Source organism: Microtus oregoni, unplaced genomic scaffold (assembly GCF_018167655.1).
Source record: "Microtus oregoni isolate MIOR12 unplaced genomic scaffold, Mior012 000002F_ref0000024, whole genome shotgun sequence".
In the NCBI taxonomy this organism is placed as follows: domain Eukaryota; kingdom Metazoa; phylum Chordata; class Mammalia; order Rodentia; family Cricetidae; genus Microtus; species Microtus oregoni.
Window position 1 is genome coordinate 70,187,268 of NW_024543061.1, and position 22,888 is coordinate 70,210,155.

Here is a 22,888-nt window from a genome sequence, read left to right on the forward strand (position 1 = left end):
AAACAGCAAGTCCAACAAACTCTCATCACAAAATATTCAGGAAATATGGGACACAATAAAAAGAACAAACCAAAGAATAATAGGAGTAGAAGAAGGAGAAGAAGTGCAGCTCAATGGTCCAGAAAATATATTTAATAAAATTATAGAAGAAAACTTTCCCAACCTAAAGAAAGATATACCTATGAAGGTTCAAGCAGCATACAGAACACCAAATAGGCTGGATCAAAAAAGAACATCCCCTCGCCATATAATTATCAAAACACAAAGCATACAGAATAAGGAAAGAATATTAAGAGCTGCAAAGGAAAAAGGCCAAATTACTTATAAAGGTAAACCTATCAGACTTACACCTGACTTCTCCATGGAAACCATGAAAGCCAGAAGGTCCAGGATAGATGTACTTCAGAAACTAAGAGACCATGGATGCAAGCCCAGATTACTATACCCAGCCAAGCTTTCGTTCACTATAAATGGAGAAAATAAAATTTTCCAGGATAAAAACAAATTTAAACAATACGCAGCCACAAATCCAGCCTTACAGAAAGTAATAGAAGGAAAATCACTAAACAAGGAGTCCAACAATGACCACAATAACTCAGACATCTAGAGACCCTTCACCAACACAAATCAAAGAAGGGAAACACACAAACTCTACGACTAAAAAAATGACCGGAGTTAACATCCACTGGTCATTAATATCACTTAATATCAATGGACTCAACTCACCTATAAAAAGGCACAGGCTAAGAGATTGGATAAGAAAACAGGATCCAACATTCTGCTGTCTACAAGAAACACACCTCAACCACAAAGACAGGCACCTACTCAGAGTAAAGGGCTGGGAAAAGGCTTATCAAGCAAATGGACCTAAGAAACAAGCAGGCGTGGCCATACTAATTTCTAACAAAGTTGACTTCAAACTTAAATCAATCAGAAGAGATGGAGAGGGACATTTTATACTCATAACAGGAACAATTCATCAGGAAGAAGTCTCAATCCTGAATATCTATGCCCCTAATATAAAAGCACCCACGTACGTAAAAGAAACATTACTAAAACTCAAGGCAGACATCAAACCGCACACACTAATAGTAGAAGACTTCAACACTCCTCTCTCACCAATGGACAGGTCAATCAGACAGAAACCTAACAGAGAAATTAGAGAATTAATGGAGGTAATGAAGCAAATGAACTTAACAGACATCTATAGATTATTCCACCCAAAGAGGAAATAATATACCTTCTTCTCTGCAGCTCATGGAACCTTCTCGAAAATTGACCACATACTTGGTAACAAAGCTAACTTACACAGTTACAAAAAAATATTAGTAACCACCTGTGTCTTATCAGATCACCATGGATTAAAGTTAGAATTCAACAACAATGCTACCCCCAGAAAGCCTACAAACTCATGGAAACTGAACAGTCATCTACTGAACCATACCTGGATTAAGGAAGAAATTAAGAAAGAAATTAAAGTCTTCCTTGAATTCAATGAAAATAAAGAAACAACATACTCGAACTTATGGGACACTATGAAAGCAGTCCTGAGAGGAAAGTTCATAGCACTAAGTGCCCACCTAAAGAAAACAGAGAAAGCACATATTGGAGACTTAACAGCCCACTTGAAAGCTCTAGAAAAAAAAGAAGCAGACTCACCTAGGAGGAGTAGAAGACTGGAAATAATCAAATTGAGGGTTGAAATCAACAAAATAGAAACACAGAAAACAATCCAAAGAATCAATGAAACAAAAAGCTGGTTCCTGGAGAAAATCAACAAGATAGATAAACCCCTATCCAAACTAATCAAACGAAAGAGAGAGAACACGCAAATTAATAAGATCAGAAATGAAAAGGGGGGCATAACCACAGACACAGAGGAAATTCAGAGAGTCATTAGATCTTACTACAAAAGGCTATATGCCACAAAACTGGAAAATGTAAAAGAAATGGACGCTTTTTTAGATAAATACCATTTACCAAAACTAAACCAGGACCAGGTGAACAATCTAAACAGACCTGTAAGTCGCGAAGAATTAGAAGCTGTTATCAAAAACCTCCCTACCAAAAAAAGCCCAGGACCAGATGGTTTCAATGCAGAATTCTACCAGAACTTCCAAGAAGACCTAATACCTATACTCCTAAATGTATTCCACAATATAGAATCAGAAGGGTCATTACCAAATTCCTTTTATGAAGCCACAATTACTCTGATACCAAAACCACTCAAAGACTCAACCAGGAAAGAGAACTACAGGCCAATCTCACTCATGAATATCGACGCAAAAATCCTCAACAAAATATTGGCAAATTGAATCCAAGAACACATCCGAAAAATTATCCATTATGATCAAGTAGGATTCATTCCTCAGATGCAGGGCTGGTTCAACATACGAAAATCTATCAATGTAATCCAGCATATAAATAAACTGAAAGAAAAAAACCATATGATCATTTCATTAGATGCTGAAAAAGCATTTGACAAAATTCAACATCCATTTATGTTAAAAGTCTTGGAGAGATTAGGGATACAAGGGTCATACCTAAATATAATAAAAGCTATATACAGCAAGCCGACAGCTAACATCAAATTAAACGGAGAGAAACTCAAAGCCATCCCGCTTAACTCAGGAACACGGCAAGGCTGTCCACTCTCACCATACCTCTTCAATATAGTGCTTGAAGTTCTAGCAATAGCAATAAGACAACATAATGGGATCAAGGGGATTCGAATTGGAAAGGAAGAAGTTAAACTTTCGTTATTTGCAGATGATATGATAGTGTACATAAGCGACCCCAAAAACTCCACCAAAGAACTTATACAGCTGATAAACAGCTTTAGTAATGTGGCAGGATACAAGATCAACTCCAAAAAATCAGTTGCCCTCTTATACACAAAGGATAGGGAAGCAGAGAGGGAAATTAGAGAAGCTTCACCATTCACGATAGCCACAAACTGCATAAAATATCTTGGGGTAACTCTAACCAAGGAAGTGAAAGATCTATTTGACAAGAACTTTAAGGCATTGAAGAAAGAAATTGAAGAGGATACCAAAAAATGGATGGACTTCCCTTGCTCTTGGATTGGGAGGATCAACATAGTAAAAATGACAATTCTACCAAAGGCAATTTATAGATTCAATGCAATCCCCATCAAGATCCCATCAAAATTCATCACAGATCTGGAGAAGACAATAATCAACTTTATATGGAAAAACAAAAAACCCAGGATAGCCAAAACAATCCTATACAATAAAGGATCTTCTGGAGGCATTACCATCCCTGACTTCAAACTCTATTACAGAGCTACAGTAATGAAAACAGTGTGGTACTGGCATAAAAACAGAGAAGTCGACTAATGGAATCGTATAGAAGACCCGGATTTTATCCCACAAACCTATGAACACCTCATATTCGATAAAGGAGCTAAAAGTATGCAATGGAAGAAAGAAAGCATCTTCAACAAATGGTGCTGGCACAACTGGATGTCAACCTGTAGAAGAATGAAAATAGACCCATATCTCTCACCGTGCACAAAACTCAAGTCCAAATGGATTAAAGACCTCAATATCAGTCCGAACACACTGAACCTGATAGAAGAGAAAGTGGGAAATACCCTACAACAGATGGGCACAGGAGATCGCTTCCTATGTATAACACCAGAAGCACAGACATTAAGGGCAACATTGAATAAATGGGACCTACTTAAACTGAGAAGCTTCTGTAAAGCAAAGGACACTGTCACTAAGACACAAAGGCAACCTACTGACTGGGAGAAGATCTTCACCAACCCCGCAACAGACAAAGGTCTGATCTCCAAAATATATAGAGAACTCAAGAAACTAGACTTTAAAATGCTAATTAACCCAATTAAAAAATGGGGCACTGAACTGAACAGAGAATTCTCAACAGAAGAAGTTCAAATGGCCAAAAGACACTTAAGGTCGTGCTCAACTTCCTTAGCAATCAGGGAAATGCAAATCAAAACAACTTTGAGATATCATCTTACACCTGTCAGAATGGCTAAACTCAAAAACACCAAGGATAACCTTTGCTGGAGAGGCTGTGGAAGAACGGGTACCCTCATCCATTGCTGGTGGGAATGCAATCTTGTGCAACCACTATGGAAGTCAGTGTTTCGGTTTCTCAGGAAATTCGGGATCAACTTACCCCTGGACCCAGCAATACCACTCTTGGGAATATACCCAAGAGATGCTCTATCAAATGACAAAAGCATTTGTTCAACTATGTTCATAGCAGTATTATTTGTAATAGCCAGAACCTGGAAACAACCTAGATGCCCTTCAATGGAAGAATGGATGAAGAAAGTATGGAATATCTACACATTAGAGTACTATGCTGCGGTAAAAAACAATGACTTCTCGAATTTTGCATGCAAATGGATGGAAATAGAAAACACTATCCTGAGTGAGGTGTCTCAGACCCAAAAAGATGAATATGGGATGTACTCACTCATAATTGGTTTCTAGCCATAAATAAGGACCACGGAGTCTACAATAGGTGAATCTAAAGAAGCTAAGGAAGAAGGTGAACCGAAGGAAAAACATATAGTTGTCCTCTTCGCTAAGGTAGACCAAATTTCCAGGGAGAAAATGGGATCTTGGGGGGGGGGTGGGATGGGGGTAAGGGGAGATGGGGAGAGAAAAGGTAGAAGGGAAGGAGGGGGGAGCTGGGAAACGGGAGAATTGGGATAAAGGAAAGGTGGATAGGGGAGCACGGAACCACAATTCTTAATTAAGGGAGCCACTTTAGGGTGGGCAAGCGACTTGACCCTAGAGGGGCTCCCTAGGGCCCAAGATGAGGTTCCCAGTTAGTTCCTTGGGCAGCTGAGGATTGGGAACCTGAAACGACCCTATCCTAGAGCAACACTGACGAATATCTTGCATATCATCATAGAATCTTCATCTAGTGATGGATAGAGATCGAGACAGTGACCCACACAGGAGCACTGGACTGAGCTCCCAAGGTCCCAGGAGGAGCAGAAGGAGGGAGAACATGAGCAAAGAATTCGGGACAACGAGGCGTGCATCCACCCACTGAGACAGAGGAGCTGATCTACGGGGAGCTCACCAAGGCCAGCTGGACTGTGACCGAAAAAGCATGGGATAAAACCGGACTCTCTGAACATGGCGAACAATGAGGGCTGATGAGACACCAAGGACAATGGCAGGGGGTTTTGATCCTACTTAATGTGCTGGCTTTGTGGGAGCCTGGCCAGTTTGGATGTTCACCTTCCTAGATATGGACGGAGAGGACCTAGGACTTAACACAGGGCAGGGTACCCGGACTGCTCTGTGGACTGGAGAGGGAGGGGGAGAGGAGTGGGGGGAGGGGGAGAAGGGTGGGAGGAGGGGGAGAAGGGTGGGAGGAGGGGGAGAGGGTGGGAGGAGGGGAAGGGAAATGGGAGGCTGGGAGGAGGTGGAAACTTGTTTTTTGTTTATGTTTTTTTTTCTTCTTTTCGCAATAAAAAAAAAATCGACCACATAGTCGGTAACAAAGCAAACATCCACAGTTACAAAAAAATATTAGTAACCACCTGTGTCTTATCAGATCACCATGGATTAAAGTTAGACGGCAACAACAATGCTACCCCCAGAAAGCCTACAAACTCATGGAAACTGAACAGTCAACTACTGAACCATACCTGGATTAAGGAAGAAATTAAGAAAGAAATTAAAGTCTTCCTTGAATTCAATGAAAATAAAGAAACAACATACTTAAACTTATGGGACACTATGAAAGCAGTCCTAAGAGGAAAGTTCATAGCACTAAGTGCCCACTTAAAGAAAACAGAGAAAGCTCACATTGGAGACTTAACAGCCCAACTGAAAGCTCTAGAAAAAAAAGAAGCAGACTCACCTAGGAGGAGTAGAAGACTGGAAATAATCAAACTGAGGGCTGAAATCAACAAAATAAAAACACAGAAAACAATCCAAAGAATCAATGAAACAAAAAGCTGGTTTCTGGAGAAAATCAACAAGATTGACAAAACCCTATCCAAACTAATCAAACGGCAGAGAGAGAATTTGCAAAGTCATAAGATCAGAAATGAAAAGGGGGACATAACCACAGACACAGAGGAAATTCAGAGAATCATTAGATCTTACTACAAAAGCCTATATGCCACAAAACTGGAAAATGTAAAGGAAATGGACACTTTTTTAGATAAATACCATATACCAAAGTTAAACCAGGACCAGGTGAACAATCTAAATAGACCTGTTAGTCGCGAAGAATTAGAAGAGGTTATCAAAAACCTCCCTACCAAAAAAAGCCCAGAACCAGATGGTTTCAATGCGGAATTCTACCAGAACTTCCAAGAAGACCTAATACCTATACTCCTTAATGTATTTCACAATATAGAAACAGAAGAGCCATTGCCAAATACCTTTTATGAAGCTACAGTTACTCTGATACCAAAACCGCACAAAGACTCAACCAAGAAAGAAAATTATAGACCAATCTCACTCATGAACATCGATGCAAAAATCCTCAACAAAATACTGGCAAACCGAATCCAAGAACACATTAGGAAAATTATCCATTATGATCAAGTAGGCTTCATCCCAGGGATGCAGGGCTGGTTCAACATACGAAAATCTATCAATGTAATCCAGCATATAAATAAACTGAAAGAAAAAAACCATATGATCATTTCATTAGATGCTGAAAAAGCATTTGACAAAATTCAACACCCCTTTATGATAAAAGTATTGGAGAGATTAGGGATACAAGGGTCATACCTAAATATAATAAAAGCTATATACAGCAAGCCGACAGCTAACATTAAATTAAATGGAGAGAAACTTAAAGCCATCCCACTAAACTCAGGAACACGACAAGGCTGTCCACTTTCGCCATACCTCTTCAATATAGTACTTGAAGTTCTAGCAATAGCAATAAGACAACATAAGGGGATCAAAGGGATTCGAATTGGAAAGGAAGAAGTTAAACTTTCGTTATTTGCAGATGATATGATAGTGTACATAAGCGACCCCAAAAACTCCACCAAAGACCTTTTACAGCTGATAAACACCTTTAGTAATGTGGCAGGATACAAGATCAACTCCAAAAATTCAGTCGCCCTCTTATACACAAAGGATATGGAAGCAGAGAGGGAAATCAGAGAAGCTTCACCTTTCACAATAGCCACAAACAGCATAAAATATCTTGGGGTAACTCTAACCAAGGAAGTGAAAGATCTATTTGACAAGAACTTTAAGGCATTGAAGAAAGAAATTGAGGAGTATACCAGAAAATGGAAGGACCTTCCTTGCTCTTGGATTGGGAGGATCAACATAGTAAAAATGGCAATTCTACCAAAGGCAATTTATAGATTCAATGCAATCCCCATCAGGGTCTCATCAAAATTCTTCACAGATCTTGAGAGGACAATAATCAACTTTATATGGAAAAACAAAAACCCAGGATAGCCAAAACAATCCTATACAATAAAGGATCTTCTGGAGGCATTACCATCCCTGACTTCAAACTCTATTACAGAGCTACAGTAAAGAAAACAGTGTGGTACTGGCATAAAAACAGAGACGTTGACCAATGGAATCGTATAGAAGACCCGAATTTTAACCCACAAACCTATGAACCACCTCATTTTCGATAAAGGAGCCAAAAGTATACAATGGAAGAAAGAAAGCATTTTTAACAAATGGTGCTGGCATAACTGGATGTCAACCTGTAGAAGAATGAAAATAGACCCATATCTATCACCATGCACAAAACTCAAGTCCAAATGGATTAAAGACCTCACTATCAGTCCGAACACAGTGAACCTGATAGAAGAGAAAGTGGGAAGTACCCTACAACAGATGGGCACAGGAGATCGCTTCCTATGTGTAACCCCAACAGCACAGACGTTAAGGGCAACATTGAATAAATGGGACGTACTAAAACTGAGAAGCTTCTGTAAAGCAAAGGACACTGTCACCAAGACAAATAAGCAACCTCCTGACTGGGAGATGATCTTCACCAACCCTGCAACAGACAAAGGTCTGATCTCCAAAATATATAGAGAACTCAGGAAACTAGACTTTAAAATGCTAATTAACCCAATTAAAAAATGGGGCACTGAACTGAACAGAGAATTCTCAGCAGAGGAAGTTCAAATGGCCAAAAGACACTTAAGGTCATGCTCAACCTCCTTAGCAATCAGGGAAATGCAAATCAAAACAACTTTGAGATATCATCTTACACCTGTCAGAATGGCTATAATAAAAAACTCCAATGATAGCCTTTGCTGGAGAGGCTGTGGAGGAAGGGGAACACTCATCCATTGTTGGTGGGAATGCAATCTTGTGCAACCACTTTGGAAATCGGTGTTTCGGTTTCTCAGGAAATTCGGGATCAACTTACCCCTGGACCCAGCAATACCACTCTTGGGAATATACCCAAGAGATGCCCTATCACATGACAAGAGCATTTGTTCAACTATGTTCATAGCAGTATTATTTGTAATAGCCAGAACCTGGAAACAACCTAGATGCCCTTCAATGGAAGAATGGATGAAGAAAGTGTGGAATATCTACACATTAGAGTACTATGCTGCGTTAAAAAACAATGACTTCTCAAATTTTGCATGCAAATGGATGGAAATAGAAAACACTATCCTGAGTGAGGTATCCCAGACCCAAAAAGATGAACATGGGATGTACTCACTCATAATTGGTTTCTAGCCATAAACAAGGGTCACGGAGTCTACACTTGGTGATCCCAAAGAAGCTAAGTAAGAAGGTGAACCAAAGGAAAAGCATATAGTTGTCCTCTTGGCTATGGGAAGTAGACAAAATTGCCGTGGAGAAAATTGAGATCTTGGGGGTGGGGTGGGATGGGGGTAAGGGGAGATGGGGAGAGAGGGGGGAGAGGGGGAGAATGGGGGGAGCTTGGGGAAGGGGGAGGATTGGGATGAAGGAAGGTTGGATGGGGGAGCACGGAAGCACGGTTCTTAGATAAGGGAGCCACCTTAGGGTTGGCAAGAGACTTGAACCTAGAGTGGCTCCTAGATACCCAAGCCGAGGTCCCCAGTTAGTTCCTTGGGCAGCTGAGGATAGGGAACCTGAAATGACCCTATCCGAGAGCAATAATGACGAATATCTTGCATATCATCATAGAACCTTCATCTGGTGATGGATGGAGACAGAGACAGAGACCCACACTGGAGCACTGGACTGAGCTCCCAAGGTCCCGATGAGGAGCAGAAGGAGGGAGAACATGAGCAAAGAAGTCGGGACCACGAGGGGAGCACCCACCCACTGAGACAGTGGAGCTGATCTATTGGGAGCTCACCAAGGCCAGCTGAACTTTGACGGAAAAAGCATGGGATAAAACTGGACTCTCTGAGCATGGCGAACAATGAGGTCTGATGAGAACCCAAGGACAATGGCACGGGTTTTTGAACCTACGTAATGTGCTGGCTTTGTGGACGCCTAGCCAGTTTGGATGTTCACCTTCCTAGAAATGCACGGAGGTTGGAGGACCTAGAACTTACCACAGGGCAGGGAAATCTGACTGCTCTTTGGGCTGGAGAGGGAGTGGGAGAGGAGTGGGGGGAGGGGGAGAAGGGTGGGAGGAGGGGGAGGGAAATGGAAGGCTGGGAGGAGGAGGAAATTTGTTTTTTTTTTTCTTTTCTCAAAAAAAAGTGTCCATCTCCTTATCTTCTGATGATTTTAGTTTAAAATCAATTTTGTTAGATATTAGTATAGCCACACCCACTTGTTTATTTGGTCCATTTGATTGGAAAACCTTTTCCAAACCCTTTTCTCTGAGATAGTATCTGTCTTTGAGTTTGAGGTGTGTTTCTTGTAAACAGCAGAATGTTGGATCCTGTTTTTGTATCCATTCTCTTAACCTGTGCCTTTTTATAGGTGAATTGAGTCCATTGATATTAAGTGATATTAATGACCAGTGATTGTTAACTCAGGTTATTTTTTCTGGTGGTAGTGTTTGTGTGTTTCCCTTCTTTGAGTTGTGCTAGTGGAGGGTTGTCAGATGCTTGTGTTATCATGGGTGTTTTTGGCTTCCTTGCTTTGTGATTTTCCTTCTAGTATTTTCTGTAAGGATGGGTTTGTGGGTACATATTGTTTAAATCTGTTTTTGTCCAGGAATATCTTTTTTTCTCCATTGATGTTGAACGAAAGCTTTGCTGGGTATAGTAGTCTGGGATTGCTGGAAAGACTTTCTGATTTTCATGGTTTCCACTGAGAAGTCAGGTGTAATTCTGATAAATTTCCCTATATATGTTACTTGACCTTTTCCCCTTACAGCTCTTAATATTCATTCTTTATTCTGTATGTTTTGTGTTTTGATTATTATATGGCAAGGGAATGCTTTTTTTTTATCCAGTCTATTTGGTGTTCTGTATGCTTTTTGAAACTTCATAGGAATATCCTTCTTAGGTTGGGAAAGTTTTCTTATATAATTTTTTTGACTATATTATCTGGGCCTTTGAGCTGTAATTCTTCTCCTTCTTCTCCCCCTATTATTCTTAGGTTTGGTCTTTTCACAGTGTCCCAGATTTCTTGGATGTTTTGTGTTAAGAATTTGTTGGATTTTTTTTGTTCTTTAATCAATGAGTTTATTTCCTCTATAGTATCTTCAGTCTCTCAGATTCTCAGATTCTTTCTTCTATCTCTTGTATTCTGTTGGTAATACTTGTCTCTGTAGTTCCTGTTCGTTTACCCAGATTTTCCATATCCAGCCTTCCCTCGGTTTGTGTTTTCTTTATTACCTCCATTTTATTTTTCAAGTCTTGAAAGGTTTCCATTACCTGTTTAATTGCTTTTTCTTGCTTTTCTAGGGTATCTTTGAGAGATTTATTCATTTCTTCTACCTTTTTGTTTGTCATCTCCATTTCTTTAAGTTTTTTACGTCCTGTTTAAGTTCCTCTATTATTTTCTTTTTTTTTAATTTATTTATTTATTAAGGATTTCTGCCTCCTTCCCGCAACCGCTTCCCATATCCCTCCCCTTCCCCCGATCAAGTCCCCCTCCCTCATCTGCTCGAAGAGCAATCAGGATTCCCTGACCTGTGGGAAGCCCAAGGACCGCCCACCTCTATCCAGGTCTCAAAGGTGAGCATCCAAACTGCCTGGGCTCTCCCAAAGCCAGTACGTGCAGTAGGATCAAAAACCCACTGCGATTGTTCTTGAGTTCTCAGTATTCCTCATTGTCCGCTATGTTCAGCTAGTCCGGATTTATCCCATGCTTTTTCAGACCTAGGCCAGCTGGCCTTGAAAACACTATCCTGAGTGAGGTAAGCCAAACCCAAAAAGAGGAACATGGGAGGTACTCACTCATATTTGGTTTCTAGCCATAAATAAAGGACATTGAGCTTATAATTCATGTTCCTAGAGAAGCTAAATAAGAAGGTAAATCCAAAGACAAACACATAGGCTTCCTCATGAATATTAACCTTCATCAGGCGATGAAAGGAGACAGAGACAGAGACCCACATGGGAGCACCGGACAGAAATCTCAAGGTCCAAATCAGGAGCAGAAGGAGACGGAGCATGAGCAAGGAACTCAGGACCACGAGGGGTGCACCCACACACTGAGACAATGGGGATGTTCTATCGGGACCTCTATTATTTTCATAATGTTCTGTTTAAAGTCAATTTCTTTGACTTCTTCTGGAGTAGGGTGTTCAATTCTTCCTGCTGCGCGATCCCTGTGTTCTGGTGATGTCATGCCTTTCAGATTGTTGGAGGAATTCTTGCATTGGTGCCTGCCCATCTCTTCCTTCAAATGCAGCCAAGAGAGTTTTGGCATCTTTGTTCAATCTTTGCTGTGACTGACTCTCTGGGTGGATCTCCTCAGTGCAGGAACAGGGACTCCTAGTAGTCCAAGGACCCCCACAGGCAAAAGGAGGAAGGGGGAGGGCAGGGTTTTGTAGAACAAAGAAGACCCTGCAGAAGAAGCTGAAGGTGCCCTGCACTCCCTTGCAGGGACCTTCCGGCCTGCCCAGCGGGCAAACACTCACTCCTCTGGGTGGATAGTCTCAGTGCAGATTCGGAACTGTTACTGGGCCAAGGACCTTGCATACAATATGACAGGCTTGGGGGAGGCACAGTCATGTGTAACAAAGAAGCCCCTGCAGCAGGAGTTGAGGGGGGCCCTGTGCTCCCTTCCCAGACTATCCCCCAGGATGGCACATACTCACCGGTCTGGATGGAAATCCTCAGCACAGAAACAAGGATGCCTTGTAGTCTAAGGACCCCTGCAGACAAAAGCCAAACCCACTTTTCAAATCACTTATGGAGTAACAATCACTCTGTCTTGACTTTATCACATTGGAGCTGTGAAAATCGTCAAGAGAGTGTTGAAGCATCTTTAACATGTTCTCATCTGGATAATGCTTCTCCAAAATTCCATTTTTAGAACCACTGCAGCCACAAGATTCTGTAAGACATCAGTGATGTTAAAACAGTAGAAATAGAGCTATTCGCTGATGGACCATTACAAAATCTATTTGCACCCCTCTCTGTTCATCTTGCATTGGTATTTGTGTCTGAGTGGCTTCGAGCTCATTGTGAACTTACAATCTATGACTACAGATGCTCATGCTTGATGATAAATATAGTTCAAATATGATGCATGGTATATGTTCAGATGTAAGATAAAAGAGTCAAGACTTTAGAGAGTTGTGCAAATAACATTTCAAATTATTTTACATCCCACATGAAATCACTAGCGAACTAGAAAATATTGGAGAGGGCAAGTGAGTGATTAAAACTAGAAAATCGACAGGAACGTTAAAGAAGTAGGGGGCTGGAGGACAGGTTTCTGTAAACTCACAGAGCTAAGCATAAAATTTCAACCCATCTTAACAATCGATTCCATTCTTGCTGAGAGTGTGGCTCACGTTCTTTAGAGATGAAGGTATTTTTTCAAGTATTTTATTTTTTTATATAAAGATCAGTTGATCCCTACCCCACATTTGTTATGAAATGCTAGTCTTCCATTATGTTGACACATACGATACATCTTCACCTTTCATCTGCATCTATATTTCCACTATTGCTATTGTTTGTAACATTAACATTAAAAATATATAATTAAAAGTGAAAGAAACTTGTATAGATTGTCATTTACAAGTTTTAAAAAAAGGAAGACAGGTTTTGGAGCTGCTAAAAATAGTTTTATATTATTAGTCCTACAGATTTGTGTTCCCATTGTATCTATCCCAAACTTATCATCCTTCTGGTTTCACTATAACCATATCTTCTTCTTCATCTTCTTCTTCCTCCTCCTCCTTCTCCTCCTTCTCTTCTGCCTCCTCCTCCTTTTCCCCTTCTTCTTTTTTCTTCTTCCTCTTCTGCCCCTCCTCATCCTCCTGCTTCTTCCTCTCCCTCTCCCCCTCTTTCTTTTTCTGTCTCCCATTAGTATAGACTAGCTTTAAGCTTAACATCTTCCTGTCTCCCTGTGCTTATGTTTGGGGTTACAGGGATTGCAACTGTCTTAGTTCCTCTTCTATTAGTGTGATAAGACACTAGGACTAAGAAAATTTAAAGAAGAAAATGATTATTTGAGGGTTTATGGTTGCAGACAGTATCTTTTATATTACTTTGAAGAGATGCAACTTATAAAGAGAAACATTTAATTGGGGGCTTGCTTACAGTTGCAGAGGGTGAGTCCATTATCTCTGTGATGGAAGCCATGGAAGTAAGTATGCAGGCACTGGGGCAGTAGCTGAGAGATTACATATGATCTACAAGTAAGAGGGAGAGAGAGGAAGAGAGAGAGAGAGAGAGAGAGAGAGAGAGAGAGAGAGAGAGAGAATTGGGAGCAACATAACATGTGCTTTTGAAACCTCAAAGCCTGCCCTCAGTGACACACCTACTCCAACAAGGCTACTTCCCTAATATTTCTTAAGCAGTCCCACAAAATTCAGGCCAAGTATTCAAATACACAAGCCTATGGGGGTCCATTCAAACAGTCACCCTAGAGCTTATTCTACCTGTATTAGATCTATGTCTCTATGTATGTATGCATACATTATGTATGCATGCATGTGTATATGTATCTGTGTATTTATATATCTATGAATGCATGTATCTGTCATCTTTCAATCATTATCAATTGTATAGCTATCATGAATCCATCTACTCATCATCTGTATCAGTTTTCTGTTTATGAAGTGATTGTTCTTTCTCACAGTATTATGCTTGTGAGACAGTCTTGCTGCAGGGGGTCAAGTGGACCATTAACATGAATTTCTAAAGTAACTTTGTAGCCTTCTTATTTTGATACACTTGTCAGTTATTGTTATGACTGCTTAGAGCTTTCGTGAAGTACAATGGACATTTCTATGCATGTAACTTCTGACATTTTACTTGTTTCCTAGAAAAAAGACCCAAGAGTAGAATTTGTTGAATGAGAAGGTTTTGGTGTGACTTTTCTTAGCTAGTATTAAACTACTTTTCCAAATAATTGTGCATCCCTTTCTGTTTCAAGTTCATGATAGACCATTGTTCCTATTGCTTCACGGTCTCACTGATATTTAAGTGTTCAGTTGTATTAAAATTTGCTGATCTGTATGTATTTGATGCTATCATATGTTGGCTAAATTTTGCATCTTTTATTTGATCATAGATGATGACAATCAAGTTTTTTATACCTGTACCAGTCATTTGGGTGTCTCCATTTCTGAAAAGATTTTGTTCACTTCTGCTAATGTGTTTTATGTTTCTTATGTCTTGCTGGTATTTTTTTTAACAGTTTGGTGCTAATATATGTCTGAAGGTTGTCTAATTTTGGTTGTAAACTTGATTTTGTTAGAAGATACTTAGTAAAATCAAGGTGCTTCTGGAGACAATTGGTGTATGAGTCAGCAAGCTGAGGGAGGAAGAGTTTCTCTGAATGAGGGAAGCCTGTTCACTAGCCTAGGGTCCAGATGTAACAACAATAACAATGGAATAGATACTGTAAGGGTTAGGTTCATGGAAAACTTGAAAGAATCTAGAATCGCTCATGGAGATTACTTCATTATGTTAACTGAGGTAAGGAGACCCACCTCTGAGGGTGATACCCTTGGGTTGAGATTCTGTATTGCCCAGTAGGATGTGTTTACTCTCTCTTATCTTCTGACTGTGGATGTGATGTGACCAGATGCTATTAGTTCATGGAGATTTGCCTTCAGTTTCATGCTGATACATCTGGCTCATCTCGTTATCTCCTCGCATACTCAAATGGTAGGAGTCATAGTACTTTATCTCATTGATGGCAGAAATCCTTAAAATTCTGTGTGTTTAATTTGGTTCAAAATGCATCGCCACATTCTACAGCATACCAATGTCACCAATTCAAAATGTCATGTTAATAGATTCTTACTTCTGAAGTTAAGATAGTCTGTATATAAAAAGACAGGATTTTTATTTTTATTCTAGAAAGCCATAGCTTATTTTCCATTGTGTGACATTTTCATCAACACAATAAAATGAAAGACACTGTCTGTGTGGTCAGGTGCATAGTCCAAGCCCTGGAGAGCCCTTCGGTTGAGTGCTATCTCTAAAGATCATGTAATATGTAAGAAAGAGATACTATCTTCCATTTCACAGACCACATTTGGTTTTCTGAGAAGGGCCTCCATTCTGTAACCTTCTAGAAATACTTGCTTTGATTTACAATTGGGATTTTCCCAGAAGATTATATCTTTATTTTTCTTAAGGTCAATCAGAATTATTAACAGTGAATAGAAAAATGGCTGAGGTTGTTTATATTGTGTGTGTGTGTGTGTGTGTGTGTGTGTGTGTGTGTGTGTATTTGCAGAAGGCCTGGCTTTCGATTCTCAGCACTCACATGAGGGCTCAGGACCATCTGTACCTCCAGTTTCTCAAGGTCCAATATGCTTTGCTGACCTGTATGTATGTGCACCACATTTGTGTAAACAACTTGCACTAGACATCATGTGCACACACTCGTTGTTCATCACTGCATTTAAGCTCATTGTTATTTTTATTCTCTAGGTTGCTCTATGCTGTTCTATGCTTCTGAACCTGCTCCAATCTCTTGACAAGTAGTCTCTCCTAGTGGAGATGCTGGTGAAGAATACCATTGAATCCCCACCTTCTCTTCCATGTAACTCTTCTGTTGCTGTTCAGCTTCTCAAGTATGTGTACTTCTGTGCATGCTACTCTGAACGATTAAAGCTTATGCAAAATTTCAAATGAATTATAAAGGCACAGGAAATAGATGGTAAAAGTCTAGATAAACCACAGGCTTCACAGTGTGTCTAAGATATGCCATTGTCATTGATCCTGCTGACAAGGAACTGACTGCGGTTGTCCCACCAATCTTTGCTTTTCTTTGATGTAGAAAACAGTTTAGAAATCTGAGCAAGGCTTTTGGCTAACAAGGTCATATGTGTTTAGAATTTGGAGCACAGAGCAATTGTTCTGTGCACTTTCTACTTAAAATTTGTTCGTTTTTTTGAGACAAGGTATTGCTATGTAGATCACTCTGGTGAACCAAGCACATTCTTCTCCCAGTCTCTCACCCTGGGATTACAGATGTATATCACAAGGTCTTCTTTCTGGTTCACAATTTTGCATCTATGCATTTTTTCCTCTGCTGGGGCAAAAATATTTTCACACTAGACTGAAAGTCACAGCTCTTCATGAAGAAAGAGAAGCCCTACCCTCATATAAGAACAAAGCAAAAGGTATACATACTGGAAAATAATTAACCAAAAAAAATATGTTTTTAATGGCGAGATTGTCAGAAGGAAGGGAATATTAACTTATTTATTCTTTTATTCGATCAATATTTAGAAAGTAGCTTTTTGTAGCAGATATCATGACTGTTCATGTAGATCACCTGTAAAACCAGCATAAAAAAATCCCAAAAGTAGAAGGGAGGACTCTAAATATATAGAGTTGAAGGTTAACATTAAGAAGTTAATTGTTTCCTGGATATTAACAATGAGTAATTAAAATTTAACATTTAGAAGTGCAATTTACAATAGCACCAAAACATTAAAAATTTTAGATACAATTATATAGGATCTATATGTGGATAACTACAATGTTCAAAAGAAATCAAATTGTTAAATAAGTGCAGAAATATTCTATAATTGAGGATGGATAGATTCACTCTTGTTAAAATGTCAAATTTCTTCCATTTTATTTATACAATCTCAAATAAACCCATTCAAATCATTTTGAAATTGGATTGTAAAAATATGATTTTAAATATAAAGAAATAGCTAGAATAATTTCCACAATTTTGATGAAGAATGAAAGAGTTTGAGAATTCATAAAGAAAAATTTTGAGGTTCTAATCTAGAATATTCAAATAACAATCTACAGAACAAACATGCATACCTGTCATTGAATGGTATAGGCAAGAGAATCAGATCTTGTTCAAGGTAAACATTGCTTATATACATAGTTCGAAGCTAATTTGGTTTACATGAGATCATGTTTCAAGTAACAAAATAAAACAAGAACCAAAAAGGATAAACAGATGCATAAATAAAAAGGACAGAATATGCATCCACCTATAAAGCCACATCAATACAACTGATTCTTTTATGTTTGTTTGTTTTTTTCTTTTAGTAAAACACAAGACCTATCAATAGCTAATAGGACATGATAACCATTCTCCTGTGCCTGCACACACAAACAAACACACACAGACAGACATCTGTGTGATAAGTAGTGCTAGATAAAATTAGATCTCAATGTATAAAAATTAAACGAACTTTTAAATTTCTTCACTTTAAGCAAAAATTAATTTTTAAACAAAGAACTAAATATAAAAGCAAAGAATTGCAAAACTCTCAGATGCTAATACAGTTGATTTATATAAATTTGATTTGGTACAAAATTTATAAAATTTTATATGCAATGCCTAAAGTTCAATTCATAAATAAGAAAAAAACTGCTGTATAAGACAGTTTAAAGATATTGAAAACATTCTGCAAACTGGAAGTACAAATTGCAAAATACAGACGATGTGTGTTCAAATATTCGAAGAACGCTGAATACTGCATGATAGGGAAAGACAGAGCCCAAGTAAGATCTGAGCCTACAGTCCAAATAGATCCACCGAAGATGTGTAGGATGACAATTAGCGCATAAACATGTCCTGCATCATCTGTCGGTGGGGAAATGTAAATAAAACCATCCCTGAGATGTCAGCAGATGCCTAGGAGAATGCTGACATAATGCTCATCATTCACACTAGCAGTAGAGAAAGGAACAGCCGCTTGGAAAGATGGTTAACAGTTTTGTATAAAGATAGACAGTCTGGGGTATGATTCTGGAATCACCCTTCTCATTTTAAAAGCTGAGCCTTTTGAAAGCCGTAAGGTGAATGTTTATAGTCGTTCTTTTTATAATTTCTTCCAACAGGGCAGGCAGAGGAACTTTCGGTTAACACACCTGGCAAATGCTATCTAGTTAATAGATATAGCAAAAGTTATACTGATGATTGGCTCCCTCTAGAGGATATGGTGAGAATGACAATATGCCATTTTGGTCTTTCGGCCAAAACTATGTAACCTAAGCGCAATCGTGAGAAAAATTCTGACTATTTAAAATTGGGAACGTGGGGGCGGGCGCGCGCACGCGCGGGGGCCCGAGCGACCCCGCACGTGGCGGCCCCGGCCGCACGCTCCCGGAGACCCCACGGCCCAGCCGGGCGCCCTCGCGCCTAGACGACCGCGAGCTCACGGGGGCGCTCGGCGGAAGTGGCCCGCAGGGCTCGCGCCTGCACCCGGGAATCGCCGCCCCGCCGACCCCGCAGGCGCTCTGACTCCGGCGTCTAGAGATTCTGACTCCTAGCAGTCATGAAGTTATGCCTCTCCTCTACCCCCTTTTTGTCTACCTCCACCTCAACCTGGTCCAGAGTGGCCCCAAAAGCACAATGGAAAGCTTCTATAGCCTCTTCCATGGAATGTTCCTACAAAATGCAAGCCAGAAGGACATTATTGAGCAACTGCAAACCACACAGACCATCCAGGACATTCTGTCAAACTTCCAACTTCGCGCATTCCTGGACAATAAGTACGTGGTCCGTCTCCAGGAAGATAGCTACAACTGCCTTATCCGCTACCTCCAAAGCGATAACAACACTGCCCCGTGCAAGGTGCTTTCCGTACACATTCACCTGGACGTGCAGCCTGCCAAGAGGACAGACTACCAGCTGTATGCCAGTGGTGGCTCCTCGCGCAGTGAGAGCAGCAGCCTGGAACCACCAGATGTGCCCAACCCTATTCTGCAGAATGAGGCTGCCCTGGAAGCCTTGCAGGAAAGAATCAAGCGAGTCAAGGATGGACCTCCTTCCCTCACCACCATCTGCTTCTATGCCTTCTATAACACAGAGCAGCTGCTGAATACTGCAGTGATCTCCTCTGATAGCAAACTTCTGGCTGCTGGATTTGACAATTTCTGCATAAAGCTCTGGAGCTTGCTGTCCAAAAATCTGAAATCAGAGCCCCACCTTGTGGACACATCTCGTATCCGTCTAGCCTGTGACACTTTGGAGGAGGAGGAAAATGAGGAAGACAATACAGGCACAGAGATGAAGATCCTGCGTGGACACTGTGGCCCAGTATACAGCACACGGTTCCTCGCAGACAACTCGGGGCTGCTCTCTTGTTCTGAAGATATGTCCATCAGGTACTGGGACCTGGGGAGCTTCACCAACACTGTGCTCTATCAGGGACATGCCTACCCTGTGTGGGACGTGGACATCAGCCCCTACAGCCTGTATATTGCCGGTGGGTTCCATGACCGTACCGCCTGGCTCTGGTCCTTTGATCGGACGTACCCGCTGAGGATATACACAGGACACCTGGCTGACGTGGACTGTGTCAAATTCCACCCCAACTCAAACTACTTGGCTACAGTTCCACTGACAAAACTGTCCGGCTGTGGAGTGCCCAGCAGGGCAACTCAGTGCGGCTCTTCACAGGGCACCGAGGTCCCGTGCTCGCCCTTTCCATTCTCTCCCAACGGTAAGTACTTGGCGTCCGCTGGTGAGGACCAGCGGTTAAAGCTGTGAGACTTGGCCTCTGGGACACTTTTTAAAGAACTGAGAGGCCACACAGACAGTATCACCAGTCTGGCCTTTAGCCCAGACAGTGGTCTGGTTGCCTCTGCCTCATGGACAACTCTGTGCGTGTCTGGGACATCAGAAGCACGTCCTGCAACACACCTGCTGATGGCTCTTCGGGTGAGCTTGTGGGCGTGTACACTAGACAGATGAGCAACGCCCTGAGTGTACAGTTCGTGGCCTGCAACCTCCTCCTGGTGACTGGAATCACACAAGAGAATCAAGAACATTAAGTTTTTATTCAGTCAGCAGACTGGGTGGGGCTGGGACTGGTCACAGTCCAGGACTTGCTAAAACTGAATCAGTGATTTCAAAAGAACCCTCACCTACCACACACTTAACCAACACAGCCCTAGTGCACAAGACTCCAGTTGAGAGCTGGATGCTCAGGCTTGAGGCCTCCTGGCTGTGTGCAGGCACCTTGCTTTAGCATCTGTCTCTCCCCAGTGGGGTCACTGGAACAGTTGCAGAACTCCCCTGTAGCAGCTGTAGACAGTGTCTCCTGTGGCTTCTCGAGGAAAACGGGGACAGGAACTAGGAAAAGAAGGGATGATCTAGCAGTCTTTCTTTCCCACACTGATAGAACCAGGACTTTTTATTATTACTATAATTAATAATAATTATTATTATTGAGAAGAGGAAACCTAGCACTGGCAGAGGTGTCTCTGCTTGTATCTGCAGGTTTGACTCCTGGCACTGGCTGTGATACTTGGAATTTTGAGGTTCAGGGAATTCATACTTTGGTAGCCCAGTGTATCAGGAAAAGGGGCACCGTATAATGTGCTTAGCCGAACATGGTGGGAAAGAAAGATTCTTTATTGCCTGCACTCCTGTCAGTCCTCCTCCCCTGGAGAGATGCTGTGGTGGGCAGAGGGTGGGCCTCGGCCCTTGAGTCGGGTGTCCAAGGTTCCACCCCTAGCACCATGAACAAAATTATGATAAAGAGTAATTTTGAGTAAGTCACGGGATATGATGACTGCTTATTCTGGGGTGTGACTTTCTGGTGTCTTTCTCCCTCTGATCTGCTTCCGCCCTCACTGCAGCACCAGTTCAGTGAACCGGAGCGAATCATGAGTGCACACTCACAAGCGTCAAACCATGCTCTAAGGACAGAGGAAGTTCTGATGGTGTGGACAGGATTTCTGTTTTCTGAAAAGAGTTATTTTGTATTTTGTTTTCTATTAAAATGTATTTAGTTTCCAAAAATAAGCAAATAAATAAAATTGGGAATGTTCTATGAAATACACTATCAGAATTTTCCAAAACTTTCAAAAATAGTCAAATGAGAGAGGATCCAAGAACATCCCAAAGAGAAATGAGGAATAAATGCAGTGTGTGTGGGGGGTGGGGCAGTCATCAAATGCAGGGAACAGGTGAAATCGAAACAAGAGATTAATTAGGATAATTACCCCAATTGAGCCATTATTTCTGCCAAATTTATCATAATAATGGCATGTCTGCTTTTCCTTTCTATTTTTTACACAAGGAAAGAAAATAAGATAATAATAGAAAAACTGAGTATTGGCTACACGAGAGCTTTTAACAATGTTCTGCAACTCTAAAATTTATGATAAAAGAAAATTTGTGGTTTAAAGCATGAATTCCCCTTTACTTCTCCAACCATATCCTTTGTGGTTTTACAGTGATAGGCTGTGTTTCACCGCTACAACTTTAGGTGCGTGTTTTTGGCTAGATGATGTCTCTGTTTCCTTCAAAAATGAATTATTCTATTTATGGGATAGTTGGAGAGATGTGGCACGGTGAAGGAGCCACTGTAAAGAAGCCGAGAAAGCGTTCCTATCACTGCCAACACAAGTGGACATACAAAGGCAGGAATCTAGAATCTTGTACTTGACAACTGGTTAGATGTCTGGAAAGTTAGTGGGTAATTTTAGCTCTACGTTCAATGTTAGCAACTTGAGTTAAACTAGGATAGTCTTAAGAATGTTGTTAGCTATTTTGTCATGATCTATTTACATCTATTTACCTACCTGCTAGAGTGTGTACTCATCTATTCCTGTAACTGTGTAGCAGCCTAATTCTTGGCACATAAAATATATTCATAAATATACTTAGGGTGAGTATAATAAGTTAGATTTTTCCCGAGGTAAAGATTAAGGGAGTCTTACATTTACTAAAGTAAAATGTACAATTATAATGATTAACACCTGAGTGAGTTTTGTTTAATGAATCAATATAAAGGTATTTTGTTTTGAGAAGACGATTAAAATTAGTTTTGCTCATGAACATCCTCAGACAATTGTTTTTGTTTTGTTTTACATTCACTGAATTATTTTTGCATTATTGTGTGTTCCTTCCTGGGACTCAGTTTTTCCTTATGATATTATCTGAGTAAGTCTGTCATTGTTCTAATGAAAGATAAACAATGTTACTTTGTGATATGTGATTTTAGAATGGAATTGCCAACACAAGAAGATTATTTAATAAAGGTAAACAAAGAATGTTGATCTCTTAGGTGCAATAAGTCCAATTTTTCAAGATAATGAAGTCTATATTCATCTCAGGTTATCTTGGGTGGGGACTTCTTTGTTGTAGCTTGTTTGCTTGAGACAGTCTCACTCTGCTATCCTAGGCTAGCCATGAACACATGGCAATGGGTAATGTTCCTGTCTGAACTTCCTGGATTTACAGATATGAGTTGCCATACACACCTGTCTCACCATTTAACAGATTATAGGTTCCTTTCTTGTCTTAAGACAGTGTATACTCTCAGGATTTCCTATTGTTGGGACACATTTACAAGTATATTTGTATATTTTAAATGTTTTAATGTTATA

At 40.5% G+C, this 22,888-nt stretch overlaps 1 pseudogene; it reads left to right on the top strand.

The window, feature by feature from the left end:
* Positions 1-16,066: 16,066 nt before the first annotated feature.
* LOC121436405 lies at positions 16,067-22,547 on the top strand (annotated as a pseudogene).
* Positions 22,548-22,888: the final 341 nt, after the last annotated feature.